Source organism: Cuculus canorus, chromosome 3, assembly GCF_017976375.1.
Source record: "Cuculus canorus isolate bCucCan1 chromosome 3, bCucCan1.pri, whole genome shotgun sequence".
NCBI classification, from domain to species: domain Eukaryota; kingdom Metazoa; phylum Chordata; class Aves; order Cuculiformes; family Cuculidae; genus Cuculus; species Cuculus canorus.
The window spans coordinates 118,375,593-118,389,144 of NC_071403.1; the positions used below are offsets into that span (position 1 = coordinate 118,375,593).

The 13,552-nt window shown below is 41.5% G+C and overlaps 1 protein-coding gene and 1 long non-coding RNA gene across 3 annotated transcripts in view; one reads left to right on the plus strand and one right to left on the minus strand.

The window, feature by feature from the left end:
- The window catches only part of KLHL29 (kelch like family member 29), a 410,457-nt gene that overhangs the window by 175,911 nt on the left and 220,994 nt on the right, over nucleotides 1–13,552 (plus strand). The gene's annotated exons all lie outside the window — the stretch shown is intronic.
- Nucleotides 8,507–13,289, minus strand: LOC128851711 (uncharacterized). The gene is made up of 4 exons (XR_008449118.1): nucleotides 13,205–13,289; nucleotides 12,934–13,114; nucleotides 12,249–12,405; nucleotides 8,507–11,976 (listed from the first exon to the last, which is right to left on the minus strand). It is a non-coding gene; the product is annotated as an uncharacterized LOC128851711 (long non-coding RNA).

Consider the following 13,552-nt stretch of genomic DNA (forward strand, 5'->3'; position numbering starts at 1 on the left):
ACTCCCACTAATACTATTTCCCTTCCACCTCCTATAGATGATAGAATCATAGAGTGCCTTCTGGGCTGGAAGGGACCTGTACAGGTCATCTAGTTGTGTCCCTCTCCCCTGCAGGGACAAGGACATCTTATAACTAGATCATGTTTCTCAGAGCCCCATCCAACCTGATCTTGGATGTTCCCAGGGATGGGACCTCCACTACCTCTCTGGGCAACCTGTTCCAGCGTTTCACCACTGTCACTGTAAAAAATTTCTTCCTTATATCTAGTTTAAATCTACCCTCCCTTAGTTTAAAAGCAAGTTTAAAAATAATTAAGAATAATATTTACTTTTCTTTCTTCTGGCTTTGTTGGATTACTTAAACAGCTCTTATGAGCTATTTGACCGTGGACACTTTTGGAATTGCTGCCTACGCAGAGGTCCAGTTCCTGCTAATATTCAGACAATTTTGTATTCGGAAGGTCTTTTGGAAGAGCTTGAGGAGTGATTTGGCAAAAGTGTGAGTGTTTTGAAAAAAAAGACTTGAGGAAGAATGAAGGTTCTGCCTGATGTAGGGCAGGAGCATGGCCACATAATTTTAGATATTAATCTATCTGTATATTTAGGTACTTTTATAGACTTTGGAGCCTAGCTTTGGAAAAGGCTTCTGTAAAGCTAAATGGAGATGCTTCGAGAAAAGTAAAAGTGTACTCTGTAAAAGTACCAGTTTGTAGCAAGTCTTTGATTTATCCTTATATGGGGAAATATAATGATGTCAGGCCAGTGGCAAAGCAGCAGTGCTCTGTGCTGTTCACTGCCACCAGAGCTGAGCTTGTCAGTCCTTGACCAAACTGAGAAGTTGACAGTGTCATCAAGACCAAGCCCTGAAGGCCTGGCCAAGAGGCTACATCAGTCATCTGAAAGACTGAGCTCATGGTCTGTGTCTCGTAGTAGGAACAAAGAAGAAACTTAGCAATATTTCCCTCGAAAAAGAGATGTTCCCAAAGACACTCTTTCTGCTGCTCGTTGGGCCATTCTGCACATCTGCATCTTCCTGATCCTGACAAAACATTCCTTTTCTCTGATGAGTTTTCTCCTGACTCATCAAGGCTTTCAACAGTATTTGCGCTTTTCCTAATGAAATAAAAGAGAAAAAGCTGTTTCTTTTTAACAAAATTTCTTGTATGAAAACAGAAAATCTCAAATTATTTTGTTGATCTTTTTTTGGTTCATTTTATTACTTCAGCACTAAAAATGAAATAGATGAGACATAAATGAACCGCATCATCTTTTGTTTCTTTCCTGCTCTTGGAAGGCTTTATTTCTTGTGCCTACTATATAGATTTGTCATATATAATGCACGGGGTTTTTTGGTTCTTTTTTTTTGCTTCTCATCCATTTTCATGCCTTCCCATTTATTTTTGCCTCCAACAGTGTTGGGTACCGGGAAGCTTTCTTTTGCACTCCTGGGAAGAGGCTAAGTCTAGCAGATGAGACATAAGGAAAAGTTCAGGGAAACCTGGAGGTTAATACTGTTTCGCTTGGAAGCTGCTGATGAATCACTGAAGCTTTGATTCACCTCGTGTATCTTTATCCATCCAAATCTGAGGCATCTATTTCAAGCTAGCTTGTAGCCTTCCTTCCTCTTCGTTCAGCAGAGGAATAGCACTCTCCAAAAGATGATTTTTCTCATCCTAAAACAGGTGGATTGAAGCTGTCCTTTGCCGTGCCTTTCTGTTCCCATTGGCTACAGAGGAACCTGTAGATTGGTTTTGGGTATCTGATATTGCAACAAAGCCTGTCCTCTGGTTCTTTATCATTTTATTCATCTGTGTCAGCTAGAGCTATGTAAGTACTTAAAGGTCTAAATGTGAAAAGAATACATGTTCTGCAAATGGTTATTGATATTGTAGGTAGAATTATTATTATTATTATTATCCACCTGCTGAGGGGGAAAAAAAGTAACATCTTGCTTATAGTGAATCGTTTGTGTGGCAGACACTTTGCCCAGTGTTTCGCTGCATACATTTATTTCCCCTTTTTATCTTGTTTTTCCTTTTGCTGTTCTTCATTAATGCAGATTTTTCTCATTTGTGACACTAGTAGGAAGTGCTTGGCCCATTGCACATAGCTTAGTCATAAACAAGGTATTTGCTCTTTCTCATGAACAGAAGTGTCAGAAAATTTCATTCTGGGTTGTCGGTGACATTATCACACTGGAGTTGGCTGTTGCTGAAAATTATTTTCTCTGCAGAGACAGCACTCAACCTCAAGATTTTGAGGTAAATCCACACAAATAAAGCAATTTACCATCTCTGGTCAAATTGCTCATTTTCAGTTATGTGAGAAGGGTATAAAGGAATACGATGGAGAACATGTAGAGGCCACAGGGAGCTGGAAAATGAATACAAAGAACAATGACATTTTTAGGCTGTTAAGGAGATGGGGCACTGTTTTCAAACCAAGAAAGGACAAAAATCACCCAAGAACCATGGGTTGGCTTTGAAGCACAAAGCAGGGAACTCAGCTTCTTTTCAGGCTGTCTGTACTCTGATGCCCCACCGTGCTAAATAGTGCTTGCAGGAGATGTTGTCCCCATTGTAGATCTCATCTCTGGGATCCTAAAGGCAGGTAAACATTTTTTCATCTCCATTAACTAGTAGTGGAGGACCCTGAGTAGTGTGGTAGTGGAATGTGGTGTAAAGTAGTGGGAAATCTGAAATAGCTCTTCAGTGTGTTCTTCACAGAGGTCTTGGTCTGAGCTACCTGATCTAGTGGGATGTCCCTGCCCATGCGTTGAAGCTAGATGATCTTTAAGGTCCCTTCCAACCCAAACTAGACTATGATTCTACGAAATCATCCAGGTGTTGAATGTCTTTTGCCTTCTGATTTCAGTAGCATGTAGGTGTGGACAGGTATGGATTTGGACTTCAGTGATTTTTTCATTAACTGTGAAAGAGTGGAAAACACCCACACAAAGGAGGTTTTTTTGAGGATAAATGCTTTAAAGATTATGAGGTACTCCAAGGCTACATCCATTCCTGTACCCTTGAACAGCCAGGGCATGGGTCCAATGTTTTACAATTCTTAGAGCAATGCAAGAACAAATTGTACTGAGCAGCACAAAGGTAAATAGATTTAAATTCTACTGAAGTTTATCAAATAGATCACCATTGCTAGAAAAAATTACACCTAGATGGAGAGAGTTGGAGAAAATAAAGAAAGGTGATCTGGAATGCTCTGTAGTCCATGAAAATGCGAAAGAGAGCGAGAAATCAAGCCACTGTGATCTGCCTGTAGTGTTATTCTGTTTGCAAAAAAAACATGGTTCTGGGCTATAGAGACTTTGTGAAGATATTCTAAAGAAAACTCTGAAAGACAGAATGGCACCGTTTTTGAACATGACTGCCTCAGCTGTCTACCCCTTTGCCACAGATCCATTTATAGCAAGGACTGCAGGATGCAGATATGTGACTGCAGTTGGTTGCCCGTGCTGTTGATTGGATTTAGGAACAGAAACCCATTTTTGTGAATAAAACTGATCTTCTTAGCTGCTGTGATTGAAGTCTGAATGTACCTTCTGTTCTGCTGTCTCATGAAATGGACTTCTGGAGCTAGCAACGTCTTAGGCCTCTCAGCTTAAACCACCAGGACTTATCTCTTAAGGCCCTCGGGAAAGGGCATCAGAGTTTCCGAGATAATCACCTCAGAATTAGCTGTCAGTATAATAGTGTAATTAAGAGAGCCAGCAAAGACCTTGGTTTCATAAAAGGAGAAATATCAAGCAAGAGTAGAGAAAGTATTTTCATTAGTCTATTCTATTAGCAAGACTGATACTTAAACACTCTGCCCAGTTCTAATGTCCATAATTGAAGAAGATGGAAAAATACTAAAGCAAGTCTTAAGGAGGACCATAAAAATTACCCAGGCCTAGAGAATAAGCTATAAAATGTGTTTCAGTCTATTCAGTTTGCTGAAGGAAGGTTGGAAGATGATTGCTTCAGTGCTGATGAATGGAAAAATAGCTGAAGTAGAGAAGATGTAAATCTTGCGAACAATACTGAGTGACTGGAAGGAGCAATTAGATGGTATCGGAAAATCAAGTCAGCCAAAATGATCCTGCAAGTTCTTCCAGCTTTAGGTGGTGAATCTAGAAGAACTAGAACACTTGATAAAAACTGCACTTTTAAATTACTAACGGACCAGAATCTTCCTCTTAGGTACTGTGATGTCTTCCGATACTCTCTTGAAAGGTTTTGATTTGAGCAGGTCTTCACGCCAAAGATTTATTTTGCAATACCATTAAGTTTTAACTGATTCACTTGGAGTACATTCTCTCAGTTGCAGAAATCAGGGGAAAAAACAAGTTATGTATTTATTTTTCCATGAAGACTCTTAACTTTGAACATCTTACTATTCCTTCTAGAGATTTCAGTGCATGCATTTGAGCATAGTTCTAATGCAAAATTACTGAATGATGTGACATGAAAGTCTGTGTGGGAAAGATGACTGAAAATGAAACTCCTGTAGCTGCAGCACTGGTTGGGATCTAAAACTATGGTTAGAAAAGATGCTTACTGTGTTAATCCTACTTAAGACTTTACCACGCTTTTTATCAGGTCTACTGTAAATATCAGGTGCTCAGCTGGATTGAGTTGCTAAATGTCCACATTCATTCTCTTTCTTTCGTCCCACTATTTTATTTTTATAGTACTGCTTTCTGCCTGCATTTTTTCCTGCCTCTGTAGTTCTTAAATATTTCCTTTAATCATATCGCTCGTTTTATCTAAATAGCAATGACATGGTAGCTAGGATTACACTCAGTTGTTGACATAATGCAGCAATTAATCAGATTGCAGCGAGTATTTTAGGATCATTCAGTAATGGGGCACTAGGGAGACCATTCCTTGTGTCTAGCAATATGGAAACCCATGTAGGTCTCTCTGAAAGACTTGGGCGCAGAAGGAGAGGGGTGTGAAAACAAACTGCATGGCAGATGTTAGTCACTGTCACATCACTGAAGGCTGTAGTGAAAGGCATTCATTGGTGTTGCTGAGCTGCTGGCGAACAGGGCATAAAAGTCCATATGATGTAGTGTGGTTTGGGATTCACAGTGCTTCATTCAGCTTTTGGATCTCGCCTTGCTGCCTCTCTATATTTGGCCTAACCTTTCTCAGGTCCAAAATGCTGAGAGCCTTTTAGGTAGGTGTGTCATGCCAGTGTTAGAATTGCAGACTTAAAAGTCACGACAAATCTCATTTAGTCTCATAAGATAGAGATGTTTATGTAGTTATAAAACACTCAAGCATCTGCCCTGTCGTGGTACGCATTGCTTATCTGTTCTAACACATTTTTCATCCTGTTAGCATTACTGACTTCTAGTATTGCCAACTCTAGACGTTCCGATGTTGTGATGCAGTCCTCAAAATCATAAGATTTTTATAACATAATAAATTTGGGGTTGCTTTGGTTTCCTTTATGACTTTTTAGGTTTTGGTGTATGGTCAGGTTCCATTTCACATTATTCCCCGTAACAGTCAGCATTAGAAAATGTTTATCTTTTTTACACAAAAGCAGAGCTGGTCTCTATGAATCATTTGGAGCTGTGTCACATCAAGCCACCCGTTAAACGGGGTGCTTCCCAGGGTGGGGAAGGAAGCAAAATTCAAACACCAAAATCCAGAGTTCTAAACCTAAAATTCCCTGCTGTTTAACCCTGAGGGTACCTTTGAGCTCCATAGGTGCCTTATTTTTTGGCGGTTCAGAATACTACTGGCATCTTCGTGTCTCTGAAGTGCCAGAACTGCCCCTGGCTTGCAGCTAAACCTGTCTGGGGCATGGAAAGCAAATATTGCTTTACCAAAATCCACTGAGCAGTGTTTCTCAGGGCATGTCTAACAAAAAAAAAAAAAAAACCAAAAAAAACCAAACAAAAAACCCACAGAGGATTTAAGGAAATCTGAATACAAGACATAAGGTCAGCAGCAGCTTTCTTTTTTTCAAAATGGTGTAGCACTAGGAGATCTTAAAACTGCCAAAATTGTGGGGAACAAGGATTTCTGGATAGAGCATTCCAAGTGGCAGGTTCATCATCTCTGCTGTGGAGTCAGAGGTGCATTCTCTGGAGAAGCTTTTTCCTTCAAGACCTGGCAGTGGATGCTCTGCTCATACTGAAGAGCATCTTAATGCTCTTAAATACTCAACGAAAAGGAATGCAAGCCCAGAAGGTGTGATCCTGCTGTTTAAAAGAACCAAAACAAAGGAAAAGAATATTTTTCATTAAAACAAGTCAAAGAACACAAAAAAATAAAAAAAAAAGGAGCCTCCAAACACACAGTCCTGGGGTGAAACTTCAGAGCTGCAGGGCAGTTTTGGGGTTCATATTCTGTGAACAGTGAAATGAAGGTAAAAGGGTGAAAGCATCAGAGACTGATGCCACAAACACATAGCACGCATCACTTCATAATGTTATGGGTAAGAAAGGATATTGCTGTAATTATACATTTAAAGTTTAGTGGGTTAGGGTTTGTACACATGATTCTAACTTTGCAAATAATGGAATAACTTGGTCTTGCAAGAATATGCTTGTGATGCTTTCACTGTCAAGTCAGTCTGTTATTAGAAGTCACTCCGTCTGAAGCTTACAAATCCAGGATGCATGTGTTCTTTGGAGGTGAAAAATCCAATTACAGCGGCCTGTGTTGGGGAACCTTCAAGCCTGGGAGGTGGGTTTATCTCAGTCTGAATAACAAGGGTTTGTAAGAGAGCTGGCATCACAAGTTGCTGGGCTCTGCAGAGAAGCATTTCCCTGTAGATATAAGCCAGGCTGCTCTTGTAAGAGGCAGGGAAGTTCTCAGTGTACCAGTCAAGCCCTGGATTGTCACATGTCTGAAACAGTATGAAAAAATCCTTTGACTTGATAAAATAAGCACAGTATCAGACCACTAGCCTATGAAATAGAAGACCTACTTCAGTTGCCTCCTCAGTTAGAGGAGATTCAGGCTTACACTTTTTAAGTCTTCAGTGCTATTTTATTACACACTGACTTTTCTGAATAATATTCAGTATTCTAAGAGCAGAGATATGAAGCTGCCTCTTAGAATCATAGAATCATAGGATAGTTTCAGTTGGAAGGGGCCTTAAAGATCATCCAGTTTCATCCCCCCTGCCATGGGCAGGTATACCTTCCTCTGGATGGGGTTGCTCATCGCTGTGTCCAACCTGGTTTTGAACACCTCCAGGGATGTGTCACCCACGGCTTGTCTGGGCAACCTGTTCCAGTGCCTTCCCACCCTCACAGTAAAAACATTTCCTCCTAATATCTAATCTAAATCTACTCTCTTACCTCCCTATCCCATTGTGGGGCTGCACAGTCAGAGAACCCTAAACGAAGTACGTGAGGATTTGAGACTCTCTCCTTCCTCCAGTTTTTCAGTTGGGTTGTAGATAACTTATGGAGGTCCTTGCAGGGTACATATGTATGGTGCTTAGTACCTCAAGTCCAAATTCCTCACAGAGAGTTCTGGAGTCTCTTTGGACCAGGAAAGCATGGAAGAGAGAAAAAAAGTTTCAAGTCCAGCTGAATTATTTGTCCCTCTATCCTACTGCCAGTGCTTTCGCTATATGAGGTGATTAATCACTACCAGTTATTTACTTTTTGATTATAAGAAAACAACTGAGCTGTAATTTTTCATTGACTTCCTATTTGTGTTTTAAAGAACAGTGTAGAAGTGAAGTCCTGAATTTTGGGTTCTTTTACTGTCTCCTTAAAATTCTTAAAGCTCCCATCTCCATCAGTGGAGGCAGCTGGCGGTCCTGTTCTAGGAAGAGACGAACATGGAGATTGGGAATGCAACCCATAGGCAGACGCCTGTCAGGTAATAAAAATATGATGCAACAAGAGGGAAGAAAACCCCAAACTTGTAACAGAATCCCATAAGAGGGACATCTTCACAGTGTTCCTGTCTGGAGCACATCTGGCAGCTAAAACGGTTTAGGGATGTGGGCAATATTTCATAAATGGAAAATTCTCCAAGCAAGTGGCTGCAGTCTGTTGATCACCAAAAGATTTTTCCTACAACTGGAAATAACTGAGGTAAATACAGTGTGTAGAGGGGGGTTGGGAGAAGCTTAAAAGGAGGCCCATGGTGACTTGCTGAGATGCAGAGAAACCTGTGCACTGTGGAAATCTACAGTTTGTTGCATCCCACTCCAGATACCTTTTTTGTTATGAGGGTTCGTGCTGTGAATACTTTTATTTTTATAAATTTTAAATACTAATTTATTTAGGCACCTAAATCTGGCTTTCAGTTATTCTGGATCCAGGCTTTAGTATCACACCTCCAGAACCTCCCTTCTAAATCATAGAATCATAGAATAGTTTGCATTGGAAGGGACCTTAAAGATTACGCAGTTCCACCCCCTGCCATGGGCAGGGACACCTCCCACTGGCCCAGGCTGCTCCAAGCCCCATCCAACCTGGCCTGGAACCCCTCCAGGGATGGGGCAGCCACAGCTTCCCTGGGCAACCTGGGCCAGGGACTCACCACTTTCACGGTGAAGAAATCCATGAATTCAAGAATTCAGAATAAATGGAACATTAGCAGTTTATGCATCATCCTGGCAATGTTATACCATGCAGTTTCCTATGGTTTCTCACTCTGAGAAGAGCAGGGAGTACTCAAGAAGTTTAGCACAGCACTGAGTGGACAAAGCAGTAAGAAAAATAAGTTGACGTCTTTCTGCACTATTTATGGAGAACCCAGTCACATGTTTCCCCAAACAGCAGGACTTGCACAGTTTTTAGAGTAATGACACTGAAAAGCTGGTATCACAGTTGCATAAATAAATGGAAATGTGCCTGGACAGGTCAGAAAATGCATCGCAACCCAAGTGTCTTTAAATAAGTGTGAGCAGAAGAATAACCCCATGACTCATTTGAAAGGATGCAGTGTATAACTATGATGAGTATCCGACCTGTAAATGTAGCTAATCTTAGCTATGGGCTGTATCATCAGGGAAGGTCTGTGTAGTATAGCACGTATTCAGCAGACAGTCTGTTGAGGTTTTCACTGAAAACAGACATACAGGGATCAGTTGGAAAGGATGAGACTCAATTTCTTTGAAAATAAGTTACTACAGATACTATAGATGCGATGGGGTGCCCCACCAGATCTTCAGCTTCATGACAGCGTAGGTCTCCTGCAGGACCTGTGGTGCAGATGGTCCAGTCTGGTGCAGATGTCCGAGTTACCTTGGACACTGAAATCAGCACTAGACACTATAGTGCAGGCAGCTGAATCTCTACCACCGTTATTTTGTACTAAATTATGAAGCTTTTGGCAAAGGCAGCAGAAATGCAGTGAGTCAGCAGACTGTCGAGATTAGCGAGTCATGCAGCAGTGAGGTACCCATGTGTCCCGTCTTCAGCCATCGACCGTGGTCATGACTGCCCTTCACGGAGGGGCAGCAGAGATTCTCCCAGCGAGTGGTGGATTTTGAGGACTTACAAATTGAAAAGAGGAGAGATTCAGACTAAGGCGCAGGGAGAGCTGCTAATAGCGAGCCTTGCTATAGTGCTAAGTGTTGTGGGGGACGCTGTGTTACTCTTGACTGCATCGTTGGATGGGATGTCACTGCAGAAACTGTACTAGGGGACAATCCTGCACTATCAGCACGAACCGGGTGAGCTAATGGCTGTTTTTCCTATGCAGTGGCTGTGATCAAATCAGAATGGTAATCTAGCTGGAATGAGCAAAAAAGAAATTACATAGTGGATTTCATGGAAAATTAAGGCTTTGGGTTGCTGTACATATCAGTAGTCTTGGGTAAATTGAAACCTGCATGTATTTTCTGGCATTTTTTAGTTTTCTGTTTCTAAATCTTCAGCTTGATGCAGTTCCTTCAGTGATTACATACATTTTTTTATTTCATTTTTATTGTACAGTTGAGGCAAATGTTTAAGGAATAGAAGTGGGGGGCTGAGAGAGGACCAAAAGTTAATGCTATAGCTTTTTAATTAGAAGTCTTTTAAATTACAGCAATTTTATACTGTATTAAGTTTTCAGGGCCCTTTAGGCTCTAAAATACCTGCCAACTGGGAAAGCCAGCAGTTCAGCTGTTTTATTTTTCCTCCGTTATGTCTGTAGCAGAATGTAGCTTTTATAGATGTTTGTTTTTCCCCCAACATTTCCTGCTAATGTGTTTGTTTGTGCCAGTGCGGTCTTCAAAATGCTGATACCATGTCATCATCTTGTGTTTATCATCTCCAATCATCTTGGTTGGTTTTTAGAGAGGGAATTGGTTATTCTGCTGGGTAATGATGTTTCAGGTGATCCGTGGCTGTAGGTTCTGCATGTACCAAGAGGAGAAGACATCCATTAAATATTCCTACATGTCTATCTGCCTTGAGTCAGCTTTGCATGCCCTGCGCTTGCGCACGTTGGGTTTCTTGCCTTCTTCCCTTATTTGCTGGTGCCTGGAAGAGTTGTCACTGGTGACATTGTCATCGATACAGCCCGATGGAGTGCTAAATGAGAGGCAAGTCATGTTAACAGTCTCACACAACCTTACGTCTCATGAATATTTTAGTTTACTGGCAGAGCTCCTGTTGTGCTGCACGGTCCATATTGTGTATAGCAACAGTGCTCTGGAATACAGTTGGTAAACAGGGAATAAAATGGTGTTTCATATTTGGAAATTTTTTGCTATTTTTATAAATAAGATTGCTAAATTAATGTTGGCAGGAAAATCCGAGGGAGTTGGTTTCACTCAAGTTGGACTCATAAGGAGTCAAGTGGGGTTTGATATGAGAATAGGTCAACGCTACACTGAACTATCAAATACACATCTAAAATAAGTCAGAAATATTAAAAATCAGACCCAGTTATTACCACCGTACCTTTTGATGAAAAGGGGACATTATGAAAGCAAACAGGCAAAAGCACCCTCAACCGTTTGCTGTGGGACTTTTCTCTTTTTAAGCACAACAATGATGTAAAATTGGTTTTCCTGAGGGTGCAAAGGCGTTTGTTGGGTTTTATTCCTTAATCTTTCCAACGTGTAGATGAGACAACATGAAGTAATAATCAGAGCGCAGGACCCTGATCTAAGTAGATCAGACACCGCGAAGAGCCTCTCATAGCATTCGGCAGATGCCTACAGTATCTGTCAGTAGTGTTTTGTATTAAACTGCTGGCTGACGTGGCTGGGACGAGACGTCAGAGAGGGTTACAGGATGCTCGATGATATGTGTGAGGCCACCTGTTGTCTATGGACAAGATGAGATCTAGCGTGCAAGATAGCTAGAGGTATTCCTGTTGTTTCCCTGGATCTTATTCTCATTCTTTTAACACGGTTGTATTTTTATAGAGAGACAAATATATATATTCTGGTTTTGTCTTGGTTTTGTCTTTCCCAGGTGGCTTGCGTGTGTGCGTGGCGGAGGCAGCCCTATAGTCTTCACTCCCTTCTTTTATTTATAGCTTGCTGGGTTAATGTTGTTGCTGTTGATTATTCATAAAGAGTTATTTTATCAAGCTGTTTTCATGACAGCTAGGTAAAATCGGAGAGAGAAGAGCCTATACTTAATTATTAATGTGGCCAATGTGATTTGTAGTAGACGTTGTTGATGTGTTTTCCAGTGCATGGAAAAAAGCCCTACTTGAACAATTTTTTACTCAGTTTCTGAGCGGCTTTCTCAAAATAAGTCCTTTTTTTGCAAGTTTCTTACTCCAGGGTTAGGTGTGTGAACCCCAGCTGCAGAGAAGGACTGCGCTAACAGGACTGAAAACATCCCTATTCAGTAAAACAGGACCCTTTGAAGAGGCCACCGCTGCTGCAAGCACCATCGGTGGGTTTGCAGCCGATGTCTGGTGTTTGGGTGAAGGTGGTGGGCTCTATGCAGACCCTTTCTCCAGGAACCTGGTCAACGCTCTCCCTTCCTTTGCACACCATGACTTGATTTTCCTCGCTTTCAATTTTTTCTGCATAGCAACACTGGGAAAAACAAACAAAAAAAAAAAAATAAGAAAAAGGTTATGCTGTGTGTATCCCTCGGACTCCTAACCCAGAGGTAAGGGTCTCTCCTGGCTGACTGATGTCCTTTCAGCCAGGGAAGAATTTTAAAGGGTCTGTGTGGCTCAGATACATCTCCAGCTGACAGCTCTGTTGCAGAGGGTTGTTTTAAATGCGAGTTAACTGTCAACACTGAAGCACACAGCATGAGGAGAAAACTTAAGTAGTAAACTTAAAGTTTTGCCACGGCTTACTTTCAAGCCTTCATCTCCTGCACTCTGGGGCATGCCGCAACGGGAGCCAGCCAGCCATGGCCAGGCGAGGCAAACACTGGCAGAGAGGGGAATCTGAAACCAGGCGGCACCTTCCTCCCACTTGTTTTTCTTGTTGGGGTGTTTTGGCTCACGTGGCCTAAAATGGATGAAAAAAAAATTTGGCGACTTGATTGGCAGGTCACCTTTGAGAGGCAGCCAAGTCCTACAGCGGTTATCGGGCAGATCCTAGCTGCGAAGGCATGCCATCGCCCGCGGCCTCACAATAAACACAGATGTGGCAAAGACAAATAGCAGGCAGAAAGGAGAATTTGAATGGGAAGCAAAAGCAGCTTTTGCATGGATGCGTGACTGGAAAATTTAGTAAACCAAGCAAATTGCTTACCAGAAGCTTAAATAGGATTCCTCTGGTATCCAGCAGGATTCACGATGAGTGAGCAATTTAGAAACCAGCACATCCACAAGGAGAAATAGCTCCACCGAAACCAGCCAGCCAGCACCTTAGCAAGGCACTGAAATCACTTCAATAAATAACTTTTTTTTTTTTTAATAATAAAACTTTAACATTCCAGATTGTTAGCGGCATATTTGTGCAGCGTTGAACTTTGCAAACGTGTTTTAAAGCAAAATATTTAAACGGCAGTTTTTGCGTTTGTAAAGTACTGACCTACAAGTTGTGTTGTGCCTTGTGCAGGGCTTGATGAATCACCGATGCCCGAGGCTGCACGGAGAATCCAGATCTCGCTTTGTTTTCAGGTGTTAGTGATTCAGCAGTAGTTTCTGGGGAAATAAAGAAACTTGAACTCTGATCGGGGCGGGTAAAAAGCCTTCCGGTTTGCCTTTTAATCCTGGAAAAAAAAACAGAGTAGCTTTTCCAACTAGGAAAAGAAAAAGAAACAACAAAACGTGTTGCATAAAAGCAGTAGGAGGAGGATTACTCTGAACTGGGCAGAGGAGAGCAGTTATCACTTGAAGATAAGCATTGCATAAAGGCAGACTTAATTTTGAAGGTTTTTAGGGCAGTGGACAGGAGAGATTTTTGGCCTAGATCAAAGGTCATTTCTCCACTGTAATTTGTTCATTGTTGTACTGAATGTTGCTGTTGAGGTACCAATTTGTTAACTATTAAGAATCTTTTCAAGGATAATGAAAATGACCCCACCAAGCCTTGCCAGACCAATTCCACTTGGTACTGCTGTATTACTGCTTGTGGAAATCTTCATGGTGAGGAGAGTTAGGTCTTGCATCCCATGCCCAAAGGACCTTTGTCTTCTGTAGTTGGAGCA